Source organism: Heloderma suspectum, chromosome 5 (genome assembly GCF_057233095.1).
Source record: "Heloderma suspectum isolate Gila_16-S chromosome 5, 16-S_ref, whole genome shotgun sequence".
Lineage (NCBI taxonomy): Eukaryota > Metazoa > Chordata > Lepidosauria > Squamata > Helodermatidae > Heloderma > Heloderma suspectum.
In genome coordinates, this window is record NC_139462.1 from 165337840 (window position 1) to 165359356 (window position 21517).

Sequence of the window (21517 nt, forward strand, 5' to 3'; positions counted from 1 at the left end):
AAGAAGCAGAGACATCACCTTGCCGACAAAGGTCCGTCTAATCAAAGCTATGGTTTTCCCAGTAGTAATGTATGGCTGTGAGAGCTGGACTATAAGGAAGGCTGAGCGCCGAAGAATTGATGCTTTCGAACTGTGGTACTGGAGAAGACTCTTACGAGTCCCCTGGACTGCAAGGAGGTCAAATCAGTCCATCCTAAAGGAAATCAACCCTGAGTGCTCATTGGAAGGACAGATAATGAAGCTGAAGCTCCAATAATGCTCCAATAAGGCCACCTAATGCGAAGAGAAAACTCCCTGGAAAAGACCCTGATGCTGGGAAAGACTGAAGGCCAAAGGAGAGGGGGACGGCAGAGGATGAGATGGCTAGATAGCATCACGGATGCAATGAATATGAACTTGAGCACGCTCCGGGAGAGAGCGCAGGACAGGAAGGCCTGGCGTGCTATGGTCCATGGGGTCACGAAGAGTCGGACACGACTGAACGACTGAACAACAACAACAGCCTCACAGCAATCCTAGATGTGTTTACCACAAAGTAAGCCCCACTGGATGTAATGGGACTGACTTACTTTCAAGTAAAGTGGGTATACGATTGCAGCCTTCAGTTTTCAAGGATGAAGGTGGGACCTGGCCAGGGGCTCAAAGCTCTTGTATTCCAACTGAAAAGGCCTTTCTTTAATCTTCCCCCCTTTAGTCCGGATGGATGTAGGCTGACTGTGGTTCCTCCAAGTGGATTTCTTCCACAGAAGTTAAGGTCATATAGGAAATGTATGTGAACCCCAGCCATTAACTTCATCTAGTGCAGGGTTGGGCATGGTATGGAGAATGTGGATAGGGAGGCATTTTTCTCCCTCTCTATTGATACTAGAACCCGGGAACATCCCATGAAGCTGATTGGTGGGAGATTCAGGGCAGATGAAAGGAAGTACTTGAGAGCGCAATATCTTTTCAACATCACCTACATCTTGTGTGAAGCAAAACTCAGTGCAAGAATGGATAAGAACACACTTGGCATATGCTCAGAGATACCTACCTTCACAATCACTTCACATGTTCCAGAGTTATACACACTTCCCTGGGAGTAGATCTTATTTAACTCAGTAAGACTTATTTGAGTTGAGATGCCTAGGAGTGCATTGTAAGGCAGTCACGAAACTGCTGTGGGAAGAAGTAAACTGTGGTTGACATCCATGGAACTGTGTTGTTACTTAAAGGCAAGTAAAGTTTGAGAGAGTGGTATGCTTCAATGCAAGATGTTAAATGCTCACATCTAGATGCATCTTTAGGGGCACAACCGTATTGGAAAGTTTTGAATGGCGACTGAATGCAACCATGATACATTCAGAGGGTACTGAAGCAGCAGTGTAATTGCTTGAGGACACTCCTGCAATTAGCACATGGTCCTGATTACTAATTTTGCTCCACGCTTTGCCTAAAAGCTTCCACTACTGATTTCTGCCTATCAAATCTTTTCCTTTTCTGTCTTCAGTTGGCAATCTTCTCTGTGGCTTTAGAGGTTCCCCTTTCTGTGGCTTTAGAGGTTCCTCTTTCTTCATTCATCCTAAATCTGAGATAAAATATACAAAATAGATCTCCCCTTGAAGGCACTGCAGCTGTGCACATCTGATCATGACATCATAAGCTTCAGCAGCACCTGAAGCTACCAATAAATGTCTGTGTTTTTTCCAGAGTGGCAGAAACACATGTGCAAAAGCGCCTTGAGCAACCTTGAACATTCAGTCAAGGACAGGCCTGTGCGCTGTTATAGCTAAAGCAGCAGCAGCTGTATCTGTTTCATGCACATTGATTGCCCCGTCTCAGCAGAAGGGCTTGTAGTGGTGGTATGTGTTTTTTTACCTCCAATACATTCAGTGTGTGTAAAATTCAAGCCATTCACTAATGTAGAATAGAGAACAACACAGTGGCCGGGTTCAGATGTAACTCTAAGCCATGGTGGGTAAGCGGCCTGAGCTGCCCATGATAGGCTAGCATATCATGCAGGGGAGGGGGATTTTTCCCATCCATGATGGGTTAATTCCAATTAAGCCATCTTCAGAACCCATGCTGTGCAGTAAGGGTTGTTTTACCTGTGGTGGGTTAGCATGTCGTCTGTCGCACCAGCGTGGGTTGCTACAGAGCCGCTCGGCAAGAGCAGCCAAAACTACTGCCTCTGCTCTGCTCCTTTCACGCAATCTCTATTCCCGCCCCAAAGGAAGCTAGGATACCTGCCATGCTGGGCAGAAGGACTACAGGAGGAGGAGGGGTGTGTGAAATAAATTACTCTGTGTAGCTTGTTTGCTTGATTGTCCGACAGGAGCACAGTAGGCTGTTTGCATAACCACCTACCCAGCATAGCCACCCACCATGGGTTAGCATGACACATGAACGCAACCGGTGGAAGTTAAACTTGATTTTTCACCACTAGTCCCTCCTTAATCAGCATTTCATCCCAAGAGAAAGGAAAGCCAGCAGTTATCTTTGATTCTGAAAGAACCAACAGCTATCTAGTTCTGAAATAAATGAGTAGGTTTAACAATAATGGTTAAATACTAGTCTTCAGTCCTGCTGATTTCAGGGATAATAAGTTGAAGGAGCAAAGCTTTGGCTGACAAAAAGCATTTCCAATAAGACCACAACTGTAAGCCCCAAGCCAGTTTAGCTGAAGGTACTTGCTGTGATGTACTTCCAAAGTGATTGGCAGGTGTTGGAGCCAACTTGGAAGGGATAACTCCATTCTAAAAGTCTTAATTCTCTCTCTGTCTGTCATGTGTGTATGTATGTAAGAAAGAGGCGTTCTGACCATGTTCAGTAGCACCCTTCACTACTATTACTTTGTATGTTCCAGAGCTACAGTCCATGATAGAAAAGCACATTTATGGGCTTAAAACCTAGTAAGCCACCATGGCTCCAATTATTCCCTAAACCAGGGCTGGGGAACCTGTGGGCTATCTGCTGATCTTGGACTCTAACACCCATCCGCCCCAGTCAGCAATAGTCACTGGTGATGGGAGTTGTAGTCCAACATCATCTGGAGGGCCACAGGTTCTGCACCCTTGCCTTAGACACTACTTGCATGTGAGCTTGCTGCTTCTCATTGTTTCAGTGGGACCACATCAGCAGAAAGGACTCTGGTTCAGTCTGGCTTGTGGATCAGGCTGCATGGCTTTAAAATGCTGATTTGTCTGAAGAAAGAAAGGCATTAAGGGTTTGCTTGAGCACAAATGAAATATCAAACAGTGACCTGAGAATATTTATGCCCTGCCCTTCCTTGTGGGTTCAAGGCACATTCAGTCATTTCAGCAGTATGTGTCTCTGTCCCCAAAGGGTTTATGATCTAATATTAATATTGCTCTGTTTTAGATATTTGATAGGAACAAGTGGGCCCTGCAACATAATGGTACACTGTGGAGTACTTCTGGTCCAAGTGCCAGCCAGCCACATCCTCTTTCAGGATTCTCTATTCCATTCCCCTCTCTCCTCCCCCAGCTTTCCATTTCCACAATACAAATTCAGCATTCCGTGCCCACTGAGCATGCTCAGCCCTCAGCAGACTGTTTTTGGGATGCCATATTCCTATATAGCAGGAATGGGGAATTTCCGGCGCGTGTGGATTCACCATCCAGCCCACCAGCTTCTCTCCCAGGCCTTGGCCAACAGTCAGGAATTGGAGATAAGCTAATGTTTTCCCGTAGGCGCTGACAAGGGAAAGTTGTTCTTACCTCTGATCTCTAACAAGGGAAAGACATTCCCTTTTTCTGTGCATGGAGAAAGAGTCTTTGAACAATGTCAGGGTGAGGCTTTGGGGAAAGGAGTGGGGGGTTGGGTAGGAGGTCATTTGGATGTCATCCAGCCCAGGAGAAAACCTGGCCCCTGGAGCTAGAAAAATTCCTCAACCCTGGTATATAGGATTATTTGGATTTAGAACTCCTGTCACACACGTAGAAAGCCTTTCCTGTGGAGAATTCAAGACAGCTAACAAGGATAAAACTAAGTTAATCATTTAACTTATATTCAGCATGCGCCAGTGTGGTGTAGGGGCTAAAGTGTTGGACTGGGAGTCAGGAGATCCGGGTTCTAGTCCCCACTCGGCCATGGAAGCTCACTGGGTGAGTTTGGGCCAGTCAAGACTCAGCCCAGCCTACTCACAGGGTTGTTGTTGTGAGGATAAAATGGAGAGGGGGAGGATTATGTAGGCCGCCTTGGGTTCCTTAAGGAGGAACAAAGGCAGGATATAAATGAAATAATAAATTTAAATTAACTCAAAATTCAGCAATAAATCATTAAAATATGAAAGTAGCGGGGGGAAAGTATCAGGAAACAACAGTAAAAATTATTAAAAAGCCAGTTAAAAACCAAATTCAGTAAGATAGCAGTTCACTGGTCAAATGCCTTCCTACAAAGGAAGGTTTTTACCATCTTGGTAACGGCTGCTAGAGAAGAGCTGAGACAGGCTTCCCTCAGAAGGGAGTTCCAGAGCCAGGGCACAGCCCCTGAAAAGGCCCTCTTTTCCCTCATTCCAATTAAGAGTATTTCTGGGAATGCTGGAACACATAGTAGAGCCTCTGAAGACGATCTCAATAGGTAGGCTGATATAGAAGGTGGTCCTCCAAGCATTCTAGTAAACATGTATAGCAGGGGTGCAAAACCTTGGGCCAGTGAGCCAAATCCAGCCCTCCCTGGGGTTCAATCTTGCCCTCTGGGGTTCCATCCTGCCCTCTGGGTTTCCCCCAAATGGCCACAAACCTTTTCCCCAACTACTGATCGTTTGGTGGTTTCCTGACTTCGGTGCAGTTTTTTTCCCCATTCTAAAAGGTGGAAATGGAAGGCTTAGTTACTGGTTTAGAGCTTAGTTAGAGCTTTAAGCTAAAACATGCTGGTAATCTGGTTCCACCCCATTTCTCTTTGGCCCCCCTAGTCCTGGAATGTACCCCCTCCCCTCCCCTCCCCTCCCCTCCCAGTCTTCTCCGAAATGGACTTTGGCCCTCGGGCTGAAAGAGATTCAACACCCCTGATGTATAGGACTTCACTGTTACAGAATTACAGAAATAAAGCAGGTAAAGCTTTGCTCAGCTTTTATGCCCATGCAAGGATATCATTTTTGGTATGTTTGATTGAAGAAACAGGCGCATGGGCAATTAAATCCTAAACACAATGCTCCCCTAAATGTCTCACCACTGGCCTCTGTGTGGAGGACAAGTGAGAAACTCTTTGCAGAACAGGGACAGTGGTTGATGCTCCTCAGTCCTAATCACTCTGTAATCCTGGTCTTTATTGGCACTAATGCTGTCACCGGTTTTTAATGGTCCTGGGCCTATGCTTTTAACAACAGCCTGACACTCAGCAGTTAAGCAGGTAAAGCTTATTCAGGAACATAAGTGGTGGGGAAAGTGTTACCTGCTTAACTTCTGTATGCCACATCACTGCTAAAGCCATAGCCCCACCACCACCACCACTACCACAACAACAACCCTAACAGAAAGCAAAGGGTCCTATTCAGGCTAATTGGAATAGATGAAGTTGACAAGTTTGTCCATTTCAAACTCCCATTGAGGAGGATAAGAATGATTTCGGAGGCAGGGATCTGAGCCCCTGAAAACCAGGAAAACAATTTGGGATGTGGCGGGGGGGGGGGGAGGTGTCAATCTAGCAAGCAGCGTTCATGCCTTTTCCTACACAGAAGTGCTTTCCATATAGGAAAAAATGTGATGCTTAAAGCAACTCTGACCCCAAAGGTGTGTGTGTGTGGGGGGGGGGGGTTGGTTGTTCCCCTGACATTCCATTGCCAGTAACCACTCAGGTGTTTGTTAAAGATAAGAGGGATAGTGGAGGGAGAAATACTTTGCTTGCTTGCTTGCTTTTGTTGAAAGGTTATTAGTCTGATTAAAAGTCCTACAAAACTGGGTGGGAAAATTCATAATCTTTCACCACCATATGTCAATTACACACACACACACACACACACACACACACACCCCTCTTACTTTAATAACTCCTTCTAATACTGAATTAAAGTGCTGATGGCTATGTCGCCAAATCAGAGCCATTGAGGGCTAAACTATATGCTATGTTAAATATGTAGCATGTAGATTATCCTCACTTTTGATTTACTTTGAAATAAACACACAGGTCCCCAGTCTGCATCAGGAGCACCTCACATGCGTAGGGGAGGTTTACACTTTCCCACCCAGCCCTTTCCCCCCACTAAATCCCCACTCCCACCTGATGGCGGGAGGGCTAAAAAAAACAGCAAAAAATCTCCATAGGCACCAATGAAGGGTTTTTTCTTTTTTTAGCCCCTGCAGTGGGGAAATAAATTCAGGGGGGAAGTGGCTGAGTGGGAAGGTTTAAACCTCCCCTACCTATGTATGCTGGTCCCAATCCAGATTGAGCCCTTGCATGCTTACTTGGAGGTAAAAAAGAAGTGAGGATCAGCCACATGCTATGTATTTAAAGCAACATGTAGTTTAGCCCTGAGAAACAAGTGGCGGGTATCACCATGGTGAGGAGAATGCAAGGTTGCAGAAGTACCACACACACACAAAATAATTAGAGGGGGAGTCCCCCCTCCCCCCGGAACAGCCCAATGAACACTGAGCATGCTTAGTGGCCACAGAATGTTGAGTATCTGGAGGCAGGCAGAGGGAGGGGGCAAGTGGAAAGCTAGTGTGAATGTAGAATGGAATGGAATCTCATGGAAGAGGACATGGCTGGAACCCTAAGCAGGAGTATCCCACACTGCAACACTTTGTTGCAAGTCCCATTTGTATTTTCTATTTGCTATACTGTTAGTTGCACTTGCTAAAGTAACAAATTAAATGATCATGTGTGTGTTCAGAAGTACGCCCACTATGGTCAGTGACGCTTAATCCAAAGGAATATGTATAAGACTGAAATGTAAAGTGGTTATATTTATTTGAATAAGCTATCACTCAACCCTTTATAACTTAAGTAGGTATGGTTGTTCCTGGCCTATTTTCAGACATTTATATTCTCATAAAGCTGGGGGAAAGGGAAGGGCGGCAAAACAGACAGATCCAATTATTTAAGAAAAATAGTCTACCAGTGTTATTTCAAGAGAACAGCCTATTTGATCAGATATCTCATTATACAGCTATGGGTGTTTCACAAACGAGGTTTAAATTGGTTTGTGTTTAAATACATAAAAAATTCAAATGAAACACCATTTGGCTAGAAAATAGAGTCCCTTTCTCTTCTGCATGCTATCTTGTATTAACTATATTCAGATCTAGAACAAGTAGGATGAGAGATGCTCAAATGCGCTACTGAGTATCATGCAGGAAAGCACCTTTGAGTAAACTGCTACCACCAAATGCACTTTCAATGGGTGGGGCCTTGTTTTGTTGTGGTTACGTAGATAAAACTGGGTTTAAAGTATCAACTAAGAACTCTCATTTTTAATGTAGATAAACCCAAACCCTTTGGTTTCATTCATTTCCCAGAAAGCAGTGCTTGCAAAGGTGACTCTAAACAGACCCCACCTGGTCTTTCCCTTCCTTCTCAGTTTTCTTTCTTCCCAGTGCCAGCAGAGTGGCTTCATGCAGTGCGCATCAACCACATTTGGTTGCCATTTTGCTGGCACTGGGAAGAAGGAAAACCAAGAAGGAAGGGAAAGACCACAGTGAGGGGAAGATAAGGAGACTTGGACAACAGTAGGAAGCTACTTTGAATGGAAGTGGGTTGCAGAAATCAGAGTATTAAAACAAACATTCACGCAGTAGTTCCTCTTTACTGGGTTAATTAAAGGATCAGGTATTTGATGAGATTCGGGGGAGGGGGGCTTTTGTTTATATTTTACTTGCATTTCAGGAGGCCGAAATTTGCTGAAATGGTGAGTTGCCTTATTATAGGTGAGTCACAAAGAAAACCAAAAACCAATTGGGGTGTGTGCATGCAGACAAGTGCATGTGCATTTGGCATGACTTTTATATAGGGATGGATCTGTCCATTTTAGGAGTATGGCAGGGTTGTATACTCTCACCCTACCTATTCAACCTGTACGCAGAACACATCATGCGACGTGCTGGGCTTGATGAAGCCAAGGCTGGAGTTAAAATCACTGGAAGAAACATCAACAATCTCAGATATGCAGATGATACCACTTTGATGGCTGAAAGCGAGGAGGAGCTGAGGAACCTCATGACGAAGGTGAAAGAAGAAAGTGAAAAAGCTGGGTTGCAGTTAAAACTCAAAAAAACCAAGATTATGGCAACCAGCTTGATTGATAACTGGCAAACAGAGGGAGAAAACGTGGAGGCAGTGACAGACGATCTCTTTCTAGGTGCAAAGATTACTGCAGACGCTGACTGCAGCCAGGAAATCAGAAGACGTTTACTTCTTGGGAGGAGAGCAATGACAAATCTTGATAAAATAGTGAAGAGCAGAGACATCACACTGACAACAAAGGTCCGCATAGTTAAAGCAATGGTATTCCCCGTAGTAACCTATGGCTGCGAGAGCTGGACCATAAGGAAGGCTGAGCGAAGGAAGATAGATGCTTTTGAACTGTGGTGCTGGAGGAAAATTCTGAGAGTGCCTTGGACTGCAAGAAGATCAAACCAGTCCATGCTCCAGGAAATAAAGCCAGACTGCTCACTTGAGGGAATGATATTAAAAGCAAAACTGAAGTACTTTGGCCACATAATGAGAAGACAGGACACCCTGGAGAAGATGCTGATGGTAGGAAAAATGGAAGGCAAAAGGAAGAGGGGCCGACCAAGGGCAAGATGGATGGATGATATTCTGGAGGAGATGGACTCGACCTTGGGAGAGCTGGGGGTGGCAACGGCCGACAGGAAGCTCTGGCGTGGGTTGGTCCATGAAGTCACAAAGAGTCAGAAGCGACTGACCGAATAAACAACTGTCCATTTTTATTTTTCTCAGTCTCCTTTTTCCAGTCGTTGCTTTGTTCTGTCCCATTTCCACATCAGCCACATTTCTTTAAAAGTCTGCAATTATAAGGTGTACTTTTATTTATCAGTATGCATTTTCATGCCCATTTCTCCTACCACACACATTTTGGAATAAATTTTTTACCACACACACACACACGTGTGTGTGTGTGTGTGTGTGTGTGTGTGTATATATATATATATATATATATATATATGCAATTTTCACTTATATAATGTTTTTCCTACCTTTTTTCTACCAGTATATGCATTTCTCTCCTAATATATGCATTTCTATACATATTTTTTGTTCACAGAACTGCATTGCAAGATTCCAAGGAGTGGAAATACCAAAGGCTAACTGTGTTCTGGTTCATGTATTGATTTGCAAAGTGTTAATTTGGTACGTTCTTAGCAAAATGCCAACTAAGTGAAATTCTCTCCCATCCCTAGATTTTTAGGCTAGATAATTCTTGGCTTTCCCATGATGTGAAAAAAGTCATTATTATCAGGAACATCTTGCCACAGAGCCAGACAAATGAGGTGAGAAAGTCGAATCTGACTCTTGGGCGGGGTATTGGTTCTCTTGCCTGGGTCTAGTTGGTTTCAGTAGGACTGCTTGGCCCTTTCTGTTCTTCCCCACTCACCACTCACCAGCAGCTGCTTCCTCCTTCACTGCCAGTCTCAACTGGGTCTTTCGTAACAGTGCAGGTGGTTCCTGTACACCGACCAATTTGCATTACATCTTCTTTTTCCCCCCTCTGGCCCAGGCTCTGCAAATTTTTGCTTTTCTGTCCATTGGCTCTGATTGTACTCCTTGTAATGCCACATGACACTCTTAAATCTCCCTACCCTTAAGTTCTATTTTACATGTCTTACACTCCTTCTCTCTCTTACACTTTATACCCCTGTGCTGTCCATCTTGGACTCTGAGTTCATTGGGTTAAAAAAGAAGCTACAGATGATTGCTATGATTGACTAGGCCAGATCAGGTGACTGATTACTTAGGCATAGGTAGCTGTCTTATGCAGCATCAGACCACTGGTCCAACCAGCCCATAGGTGGCCAACCTGTGGCACCATGGACAGCAGGGGTTTGTGGTAAAGCTGGACAGGAGTTAGAGGACTCATAGGACTGGTATGGTATGGACTGAGGCATGTCCTTGTGCCTGCTCTCCAGCTTACTAGACTAGAGGCAAAACCATTCGAAGGCACAGAGGGACAATGTTTACCATGGAGAGTACTAGAGTGGACCTATCTCATACTATAGGTGCGACATTTGGCACACTTTCCAAAAAAGTTAAACCACCAATAATCTAAGGCCTTCCATGATTGGAAGTGGTTCTCCAGGATCTGACGTAGAGGGGGACATCTTAACCAATCCAACTACAGCCTGGTCACTTTATTCTACGCTGCCCATGTTTTCTTGCTCCACATTTCATCCCACATTCAGAGCTGCTTGAATCAGCCCTGGATGTCTTCTCTTGTTTTGCAGCCCAGGACATGGTCTAAGGCAGGGGTGAGGAACCTGTTTCGGAGAAGCTTTCAGGGGCCGCATTCCAGTGGTGAGTGTGGCTAAAAGCAAAGGGGGCACGGCCAAAGGAAAAAGGTGTGGAGCCAAAATACAAAAAAATACCAGCATATTTTAGTTTAAAGCACTTACAGCCAGTAACTATGCCTTTGAAGAGGTGATTCAACTTTTTAGAATGGAGAAAAAAGCCACAAAAGCCAGGAAACCATGAAATGATTGGTGGTTGGGGCAAAGTGAATGGGGTCAGGGAAAGGGGGTGTTGTCTTCTGGGGAACCCCAGAGGACCAAATTGGGACCCCTGGATGGCTGGATTTGGCCCCTGGCCATGAGCTTTCCCACCTCTGATTTAAGGGTACTTGATGTAACCACCTTGCTGAACCTAAGCAGGTCTTGGTCTGGTTGGTACCTCGATGGGACACCACTTAGAACTCCATGCTGCCTAGAGTTCCATGATGGAAGAAAGCTGGAATATAAATGTCCCAAATAAATTGTTTTATGCGAATTTATATAACAAACATGTCCTTCACATCTCTATCACATAGCATTCCACCACCATCCCAAAGTGTCCTTTATTGATCATTGCTGTTTAAAAGCTTTGTATTAGTTCTTCAGACTAATCACAGCAAGATTTTTTTTGTCTGTAACAATGAAAGTAGAATTTGGAATAGTAATAATGGATTAGATCCACATTTAGTCATACTTGGAGTAGACTGACTGAAATCAGAGGGACTAACTTAAATGAGTGACTAACTTAAGTCATATTGGGTATACTCTAACTGTGACTAGATCCAACCCAGTATTTTCCAGTCTGGATCCAACCCAATATTTTCATTAACTTATGAAAAAACATAGGGAACGTCACATTCCCAAAGACCGGGCTGCATAACCTACATGATTGTCATACTCAAAATTGCTCCGAGCAGCTTGAGTCCCTTTTAAAACTCACAAGATCAAGTAGGGTATAACTAGAGTTCATACATGGGAGAGATTCTACATATTGCCCTGTACTTTCTGTCCAGGGGGTTTAGATTTCCTGGAGATACACAAGGACCAAAACTGACATAGCTCTCTATGCACACCTTTCTTATTTAATGTGAGCCCTACGATCTCCAGGAATAGTCAACACCTGGACTGGGTGAGCAGGACTTTAGGCCCACTGTCCCTGCTTCCCACCTGCCTGTGTTTACCAGATTTTCTACACATGTGGGCAGTCTTCATGTAATCTGTACCCTGCATTTTTGAATGATACAGATTTTGTGTACAGAGCTAGTATACATACAGCTTGTACATGGGTAGGATCCGTGCAGAAGACCTGATCCATGCATGGCAATTGGCAGTGGGCCTAGCGGACACCATGAAAGATACACTGCATATCCTGTATGTATTCTCTCTGTGAGGGAAGTGATGGCATAACCAGTCTCCCCCAACCTGATACCCTCCAGATGCATTGGCGTACAATTCCCATTATCCCCAGCCAGCACAGCCATGATCTGTCCTGGCTAGGGGAGATGGGAGTTGTAGCCCCAACACATCTGGAGATCATCAGGTTGTTGGAGGCTGGCTTAAACAATAGTTCCTCGACTCTTGGGTTGAAGAAATTGGAAGCTGGAAGGAAAACAAGGAGAAAACCTCAGTGCCAGTTGGATTCCTTGTGAAAGGTCTGCAGAAGGAGGAAGAGGAACAAGGAAATGAACTAACCTCTTCCCTCGGTTCTGAAGCATAAGGTTGCTTGGATGTTCTCCAGAATGAGGCAGTAATTGTAACTGATTGCAGGTCATAGACCAACACTTAGGGATCAGGGAGATGCATAGTCTCTGATGCACAGATAGAAGATGCATCTCCCCACTTTGGGAAGGATCAAAAATCTCTGAGAGAAGAATCATGAGTCATCTGCATGTCCTCTCTTCCCACTTCTAGAGAAAGTCCAAAGTCATTCTCAGAGACACTGCTAGCAGGAAGATAGATTAGAGAGGGAAACAACATGGTTGGATCAGCCCACACAACCTGAGATGTACCTTTACATGCAAAATGGTTTATAGTACAATGGTATTATTTATATCTCCAACATTTTTTAAAAATGCAAATACAGGGGAGAACCCCTGTTTAGTGGGCTTCCCCTGAGGTAGCTTTGTCCTGTCTTGGTTTCTATTTATCTTCTTCATTTAGTTTCACTTCTTGCTGCTTTCAGAGTGCTGTTCTCCCTGAGCACTGAGTGCTGAGCACACACAATTCATGACAATGTAGATCCCTCCATGATTTGTTTTACAGGCCGTATGTTACTGGCATATCCTTGTACTTTGTCCTGCACCTGTATTTATAAAGGTGTACAGAGACGTTTTTTGTGTTCATATTTCATTTTGCTCCAATTTGCAATTAAGTATGTTTGTTTAATTATGCTTGATATGTTTTTATATTAAAATAAAACTTTATAGTACCTTGTTCTGGAGATAACCTAATTCTTTTTTTAAAAAAGCTTTATGAACATAAATAAACTCCCGACTTTGAATTATAGTAAAAACCCTTGTTATTTGTGGAATCTGTGTATCAAGAGCTTTCCAATGAAGTATGTTTCATGAGAATTGGTCAACATGAAGGCAGTCAAAAAGGGATGACCAACTAACTCCCGACTTTGAATGATATATATAAGAAGATAAGATTTGGCCTTTTTAGGCCAGCATTGTGGTTTGCCATTGAAATTCAGTGGCAAATCACCAATTGGTTTGAAATTAGCCCCTGGAGCTCCTTAAGTTGCTCACCCCTGATATAGATTGTGCCTGAGCATGCATAGAAGGCAGAGAGCTTCGGCTATCGGGCGGTATAGAAATGAAATAAATAAATAAATAAATTTCCCTTACCACTGAGCAACCCTCTGGATTTCAAGGGTGGGTTTAAGTCCTGGCATGCTTCCTTTTACATATGAATTGCTGATTGCATAAGGCAAGAAATCATTATCTTTTAGTGTGGAATCTGATGGGAAAAGGGGAATGCCCAGCCACATTGTTATTTTCTGAAAGAGAAAGAACAATGTGTAATCCTCTTTCAGAGGAAAGAGGCCATTTCCTCTGCATCAGGGATAAGGGAATAGCTGGAGGCACCAATTCTCAAAGGGATGATCCTAAAGCTTTATGAAGTGTTGGCTCAGGGCCAACAGACAACACGACCAGCATTGTGTAAGCATCCATTTCTAATGGTGGAAAACAGAATCCATCAAGGATAGACCAATCCTTTGAGAAATAAATATTCCTACTTTAATCCAGGCTCTTCTGAATGGTGAAACACAGCTATTTTGGTATGATTAAGATAGCTTAACAGCAGCAGTGGGAGTTGCCATGAAATTACCCTTTTCTTTTTTTACTTCAGTTGCCATGTTATTTTCTGCAGCTACTCTGTAATTAAGTCACAATTCAGAATGGGATGGTTGTGAGCTAAGGTGATGGTCACACAGGACAGAAGGGCAGGCAACAGGCAGCAGCAGCAGCTGCTTCTTCTTCTTCTTCTTCTTCTTCCTCCTGTAGCTTTGGAATAAGCCAGCTGCACAGAATTAAACTGTAGGCAATCCCACCAAAATCAGAAGTGAAGTCAGATCCACAACAATGGAAATGAAGGGAAGAGGATATATATTATGTTGCAATGCAGATTACATAGGGATCCCTTAAATTGAAAAGGCCAACCATTTTGAATATCATCTCAACTTCTCAAAATTCTTAGGTTGCACATTAAAAAGTGTCTCCTGGAATTTGCAGGGATTTGTGTGAAGGTATCTCCCAGCGATTTCTCTGATGTGTAGCCCAATTTATCTGGAGCGCTCCAGGATGGAGAAGGGTAGTACATTCCATCCTATTAACACCCTATTGGTCTCTCTACCCCAGGGGTGGGCAACATGCACCCCATCCTTTTTCGCTGTTCCTTGCTGCCCCCAAACCTTTCTGATTCAGTAAATGAGAGAGCCAAGGAGTTCAGCTTTGCAAGTGGCTGATTGTCCCTGAAGATGTAAATTTTGTTTCTAAAACGTGTTTTGCCTGAAGAAATTTTAGCACTTTTGAGAACCGTTTGACAGATCATGGAAAACACATCTGGTGCAGGTATCATGTAAGAAAAAATTGTGCCTTGTTTTAAACTGAAAATGTGGCTTTTTTCTCACCACCGAAATTCAGCGGCAGGGTGTGTGTCGTCCCCATGGATTCTGGGGCAAAAATTGGCTCCCAGACCCTCTGAAGTTGCCCACCATTGCTCTACCCCCTTCCTTCAATGCTAGAATGTTGTAGCATAAATGAGGAATATAATTGTGCTTATCAAATGAAAAAGTACAAACCCAGAAAAAGCAAGATTTGAGAAAGCAAGATTCATTCTTACATGATACCAGCACCCGATGTGTTTTCTCTGATCTGTCAAACTGTTCTCAAAAGTGACAAAGTTTATTCAGGCAAAATGCATTTCGGAAACAAAATTTACTTCTTCAGGGACAATCGGCAACCAGCAAAGCTGAACTCCTTGGCTTGCTCATTTACTGAATCTGATTAAGGAGGAATTTTTGTTTTTGAAAAGTATTGGGCCTGAATAAATTTTGGCACTTTGGAGTTTCACTTTGGCTCATTTGTTGTATTTAGTGCCTTTCTCTTTTGGCTTCATGTTTTCTATGATCTGTACTTGAATGTACTATGACCAGTCAATACATCAACCCAAACTCACTCCACTTCCAAACATCTTCCAAATTGAGGGTTTTCATGTGCCATTCACAATGAAATCAGCACATCCAAGACCATCAAAGCATAGGGGTTCCTATGGGTTGGTCCCTACACTGATTCATATAGAAGACTGGGGATGAGTAGGAGCATCACCTGTATCACAGCTCTCCTTAATCAATGCTCTTTCTGGAGGTAACTTCCCACACACTTCCAATTTAGCACTACAGCACAAAATCAGCTGTGGAGGAAATTACCATATGGACATGGCCCTGGCCTGAACATGAATACCTCTTAGTTTAGTCAGATACATTAGGGCCAAACTAGATGCAATGTGGGAGATCCATGACTGGGTTTCCTGCCATCTTTTTCTTTGTCTTTAAAGCAGTCTGTGGTGAATAACAGCTTCAGAGGGAGATTTACATCAGGGAAGGGATGTTGGGCTCCAAGGTTAATTCCTCTTGCCCAGCAGCACAGCCCCGATCCAAGTTGGGATCCCCCTCTGCCAGTAGCAACCTTAGGGCAGGGGTGAGGAAGGCCACCTTCCCTTGAGGGGAACCTGTTTGGGGGTGTATGTCTTCAGTGGTCAGGGGCAGAGCCAAAGTGGGCAGGGCCACCCTTTTCTCTCTCTCTGCCACCCTCTTTTCCCTCCCTCCCTACCCAGTTGGCTGCCAGGGGAGGGAAAGATCACTTTTGCCAGAGATCTGAAGTGATCACTTCCAGAGGCCTTTGAAATAAGGCAGAGGGCTAAAGGTTTAGGCAAAGAAAAAATATCTGTTTAGGCAAAGAAAAAAAATCAGGAGAGCCGATCACAGTTCTTTCACATCATGTCTAGTTAGGCCCTTGTGTTTCTTTGGATAGACATCCCATTATAGCTTTTATGTCAGCCATTCCCTGCCACCACAATGTCACTAAAAGAATGCACATGGCTGGCCTTACCATGAAGCAACATGAAGCAATTGCTTCAGACAGCAGATTCCAGACAGCATACCATTGGCCTTCCCCCAGTCTCTCTTTGTGCCAGAGGAGCACTGTGACAAAATCACACTGCTTGCCATGTGGGGTCTATATTAATGTTTATATGTGTTTGCTGTGTTTAACAGAACCCAGGTAAGTTAGGGTTAATTGTTTGGTACTGAGTGAAAGGTGGGAGGGGCTTGTGTGTGTGTGAGGACATGGAGTTTATAAAAGGCAGGAGCAGACAGTTTGTTGCTTAGATGGAGACAGGGCTAGGAGACAGGGGAGATAGGGCCTTGGGGTTTGTGGGAATAGGAGTTAGAACGGGCAAAGTAGGCAGGGTAAGGCTGAACACTGAGTGATTAATTATAAGAGATAACATCTCTTGTATTAAATAAACTTTATTTTGTTTGTTTTTGAATTATAAAATCCCACGTCTTGTTCCTCTTTCTGTGAAATCATGTTCATATTTCCTGGGTACGTCTCCTGATTGGGTAAGGGGAACCAATGAAGCATATTGGGTGTCTCTTTGACCTGGTGAAGTTAAGGGCTGAAGCTCATGGGACAGTGAGGACAGCTATCCCAAAGTGGAGGCAGAGGGACCTGAGGGAGGGTCACATCACAGGCATCATTTTGGCTCTTTGCACCAGGTGCAAAAAGATCTAAGGCCAACACGAATAATGCTAAATAGGTTAATTTTCCAGCTCTTCACTCTGCCCTATCAACAGAAAACTCATGTCTTTAGTCATGTTGTCTTTATATTGACAGCTTTTATATCCCAGTGAGACAGAGGCCTTCCGCCACCCTTGCTTTCTTTTGCATGACATACTGCAGGACTATATTATATTATATTATCCTTTTGTAAATAAAGGATAATTGTTTCAGTTAATGACCTCCACTCCATGTTCCTTTGCCTTTCTTTCTTTCTTTCTTTTTCTTTTTTGCTTTCAAATTGAATTTTCATGCCTAATTGGTACCCAGGTGTGCACAGCTAGCTCAGTTGTTCATCAAGCATCGGGTACAGCTTTGTATCCTGGTGAGATTAGATACCGCAGAGCTCGGTGGAAAAAGAATTTAATTTTCCAAATGACTATAATTATGGTTTGATCTAATTGCCGAGAGTGGGGCTGAGCATTGACTTATGCCGATTTAGGAATAACATTGTGAATGCAGTACTAAAAAAAAAAAACGGCCTCCATGGCTTGAATATTGGCCATAGACTGGTATTTATAGAATTCTCCACCACTGGATTGTGCTAATTACAATGAATCTGCCTTTTCACACCAAGCATCTGGCAGTTCTTTTCCAAGCCCTGGTAGTTTCATGACTAGGAAGAAAGAAAATGGGGAACACGTAAGTGGCTCCTGCTAAAAACTCAAAAGAGGGTTGGTTGGTGGATCTTCCAAACTATGATAGAGCTCCAGAGCTCTTGTCCCCGCTCCCCAGAGTGTGCCCGCCTGCTCTGCAGTAAGTGTTGCCCCCAAATATTTTGGCACCCAAGATAAAAAAATCAAATGGTGTCCCCACACACAGTGAAGTGTAATAGTAAATTAAATAACTGGCCTTTTGCTGCCTTTCAGTGATGCCCCATTTCTGACACCTGATGTGACCACTTCACTTTGCCCAGCAGCAAGGCCATCCACGCCTCTACTCTTTGTCCGAGAACCGGAGGTGCCAGGTCCTTACCTGGAAACAATGCCTATGCCAGTGGTCTCTAACCTTTCTGGGTCAGTGGGCACATCTGGAATGTTGAGTGACATGGGCAGTCTCACAAAATGGCTGACATGGGGGACTTGCCCATTCACAAAATGGCAAAGGTGGGGTCTAAGCTCCACCATTCCTTTGAACCCACATTGTTCTGCCCCAATATTCATATCACAGAAGGCAAACTGTTGAGGCTGAGAGATGTGGGAACCAGATGCATTCTTGGAAATCAAGACAGCACTGAAGGCTGATATTTCACTTTGTAGCCTGCCCACCTCCCAGTTAATTTTTTTTATTAAAAAAATCTTTAAAAATCAAATGGAAATCAGGAGGAGCAGGGAGCCTGGCAGGCACCAAGAGAGGTATCCACAGGTACATTGTTGTCCATGGGCACCAGGTTGGAGATCTCAGGCCTATGCCATTAAATGCTTTGAAATACTGTACTTCTCATCTCGTCTTTATACCAGTCCTCTTGCCCAACCTCCATCCCCACCAAAAGTACAATCAGGGACACATTCTATTTCCCCCAGCCTGCTAGCAGTCTGGTTCTGGATTTAAAATGACATCAAAACTATCGGAGGAGAGAAGCAGTTCTTGAATAAAGTACTAAAACAAATGAATGCAACTGCACACAACCACATAATTTATCCGAGACTTTGGGACTTTTACAGACAAAATTGCAGACTTTCTGGTATATGGGCACTGCCCCTCCACCCTAATTCAAGCTAAGAGGTATATATATAGGTTTGTCGTAGAACTGCTGAAGAGGCAGGTGTCCTTGCCTTTTTGCCTACAGAAGACTCCTTTCTATTAAGCATATTCCACACTATCATACTCTTTAAAGGCTACTAATTTTTTTGTTTATGGCTAGAGTCAGTTCTATTGGTCTCTCCAGATTGGGCTTTTATAGTCTGTTTGCATGATGAAAAGTAAACAAAACCTTTAATGTCCTAAGGAGGGCTGAGTTAGAGGAAATTCAATAGTTCAGTATTGAATCTTACTTCAGTCCTGGTGATAGGACAGCATCCTCTACATGACTTGTGGACAGCAGGCTGGCTTAGAGGATCCAGGGCAGGTTGTCTGGAAAAGACACAGCTCTGTCTTCCAACAGAGGGAAAAGGTCAGCAGGCTGCCACTGCTGCCCCCTCCACACAACCCTGCCTCTGCCACCTGCGGCTGCCACCTTACTCCGCCTAATAGTAGGGCCAGCCTTAGGCAGGAGATTTTTTGACCCGCAAGAGCATTCTATCATGAAAGTTAGGCTATTTTCCACAAAGTGTACAGTAATTATTTCCTATAAACTAACATTACAAAATTAAGCTTCACCTTTCCCGTTTGATAACATAACTTCTTCACAACTGAAGGCACAGAGGTACAATTTAAAGACTTTTTGCCCTACCCCCCTATGGATCATACAAAGGAACATTACCCTAAATTAATATGTCTTTTGCTTCCACTTTGCATTAAGTAAACGCCTAATTTTTAATCTCTTTTTAAATGACACAATTTACAGGGGCGGGAGGAGGCTATTCTAATTTTTCAAGAAGATGGGTAGAGAATTCATTGACTTTTCTCTATTGAACGAAGGTCATGGAAGCCTGGTCTATGGCGCCACCTAATGAATTAAGCGCCAGGAATAAAAACCTTCTAAAAATAGTTTGGTACAGGTTTTTAATTCAAATGGAAGATATTAGGGCAGGGGTGAGGGTGACTCGTGGCCCTCCAGATGTTTTGGCCTACAATTCCCATCATCAATCTTTGTAAACCAATCAGAGAGCTTTGGCTATTGGGTGGTATAGAAATGTAATAAATAATAATAATCCCTCACCATTGGCTATGCTGGCTTGGGCTGATGGGAGTTGTCGTCCAAAACATCTGGAGGGCCACAGTTGCTCACAGGAGTTACACATGATCTCCTCCATGTGTGGAAAGAATGCATGGAGGGGGCCAAAGTGCTAGCCATGTACCACCTTCCACAACAAACGCCCAGTGGATATTCAGCAGAACAAATTCTCCTAAACTCTACAGGGAACATGGGCGAATCACGGTGCCTCCTTGAGTGGAGGAGCTCTCCACATATAGATCTGTGCACTCAGAGAACTAATTTTCACAAACATCTATTGGATGTTCATCAGGGAAGGTGGGGAGGCAGCATTTGGTTCTGGCAGTGGGCAAGGCTGGCCTAGACTAGAGATGTCAGAGAACTCTGCAGTGGATTCATATCCGTTTGGATTTCTAAGAATCTGACCTGCAGATTCTGCAGCGGACCAGCTCTTCCCCAGTCAGGCTGATTCCATGGACTTGTAGACTGTTTTCTTTTACTTTCTAGAACGTTACACAAATTTAGTTGTAGAAAAATACATAAAATTAAAAAAAAAACACCAGCCGAAAATGCACATTTTCTCCATTGACTAAAGCATGAAAATGCACATTTGGGGGATTTGCGCAAGTGTTAATTTGCGCAAATCTGGGAAATTGGGAAAAATCCAATTCAGTCAATGAGCGGATGATGGAATGAAAGCCACCCTATAATCCGTGAAATGCAGATGGAACGGATTTCACAAAATCCGTACATCCCTGCAACAACCCCTCTGTGCATTCACTGAACACATGGAGGGGTTTCTATGAGCCCCCCTGTTGTAGGCCATCAGAATATAGACCCAGAATGGCAGAAGATCTATTCACAAGGCCCTCCGTTATCATCTCACATTAATATAAATGAAAATTAGGAGTTTACTTCACGGTGTCAGGAGCGCCCTAGCTGCCTCTTGCAGTCCCCTCCAATAGCCAACTCAGGACACAGACGATGAGGATTCTTTCCAAGGCTTTATTCCTTTATTACTTTATGACTCTTTCAGATACTAATCACTAGCGAATAAGCAAGGAACTGCACTGGGGAAAGATAGCAGAGTAGCCTAAGCTCCAAGTAAGGCAGTTGGTCCCCGTTTGAAGGGGAACCATGGGAAGACTCTGAACTTATGGGCTAGGGAGAGGTCCTCCCTCTTTCCCTTGGGTCCTCGGGACACAACCGTTGTTTGAGCGCCAAATGAGTGGAATGCCTCCTTTCAGCGCCCTCCATCTGTCGTCGCTCCCTGCGTCTGCACCAAGCATCCAGCAAGCCCCCCTCCAGCGCTCCCTCACTGCCAGGGTCACTCTCTATCCCAGAAATGCTGGCAGGAGGAACTCTCCCTGCCGCTGTGCCTGTGAGAGATGAGCGAGCTCCTCTCTCAAGGATTGCTGTTCTTCCTCAGAATCAGAACTGCTCTGGGGCTCTATGGGCTCAGTTTCCACCCTGACATCATCCCCGCTCCTATGGGCCCCCCCCATGCTCCTCCCCTGGGGCCCTGGGTTTGTGGGGGTACAGCTGGTGGAAGCGCCTCAGCAGCAATGGAACATGCACATTTTCCACGGGTTCCCAGGATCGCTCATCTGGCCCGTACCCCTTCCAGTCCACCAGATATTGCAGGCGGCCGTGAGAAAGGCGGGAGTCCAGAATCTCTGCGACCTCAAAGTCCTCCTCCCCCTCCACCAGCACTGGTGGTATGGGAGAGCCAGCCGAGCGATGAGGGTCGCTAGAAACCAGGGGGGACAGCAAAGACCGATGAAATACAGAATGGATCTTCATGGAGGGGGGGAGAGCCAGGCAAAAAGCAACAGGGTTAATCTGGGCCATAATCTGGAAAGGCCCCGTGCAGCGAGGTGCGAGCTTCTTTGCGGGCGAGTGAGAGGGAAGGT

The 21517-nt window shown here is 44.3% G+C and overlaps 1 protein-coding gene across 3 annotated transcripts in view; it reads right to left on the minus strand.

Annotated features, from left to right (window-relative positions):
* Positions 1–1545: 1545 nt before the first annotated feature.
* METTL6 (methyltransferase 6, tRNA N3-cytidine) overlaps positions 1546–21517 on the minus strand; it is a 41543-nt gene continuing 21571 nt past the window's right edge. Inside the window, exon 7 of one of the 3 annotated variants that reach the window (XM_084858197.1) lies at positions 1546–1567. The gene's annotated coding sequence lies outside the window, so the exon portion shown is untranslated. Of the gene's footprint in view, positions 1568–6896; positions 8967–21517 lie in introns of those variants that run through there. The other 2 variants (XM_084858194.1, XR_014792310.1) reach the window with 2 other exon arrangements.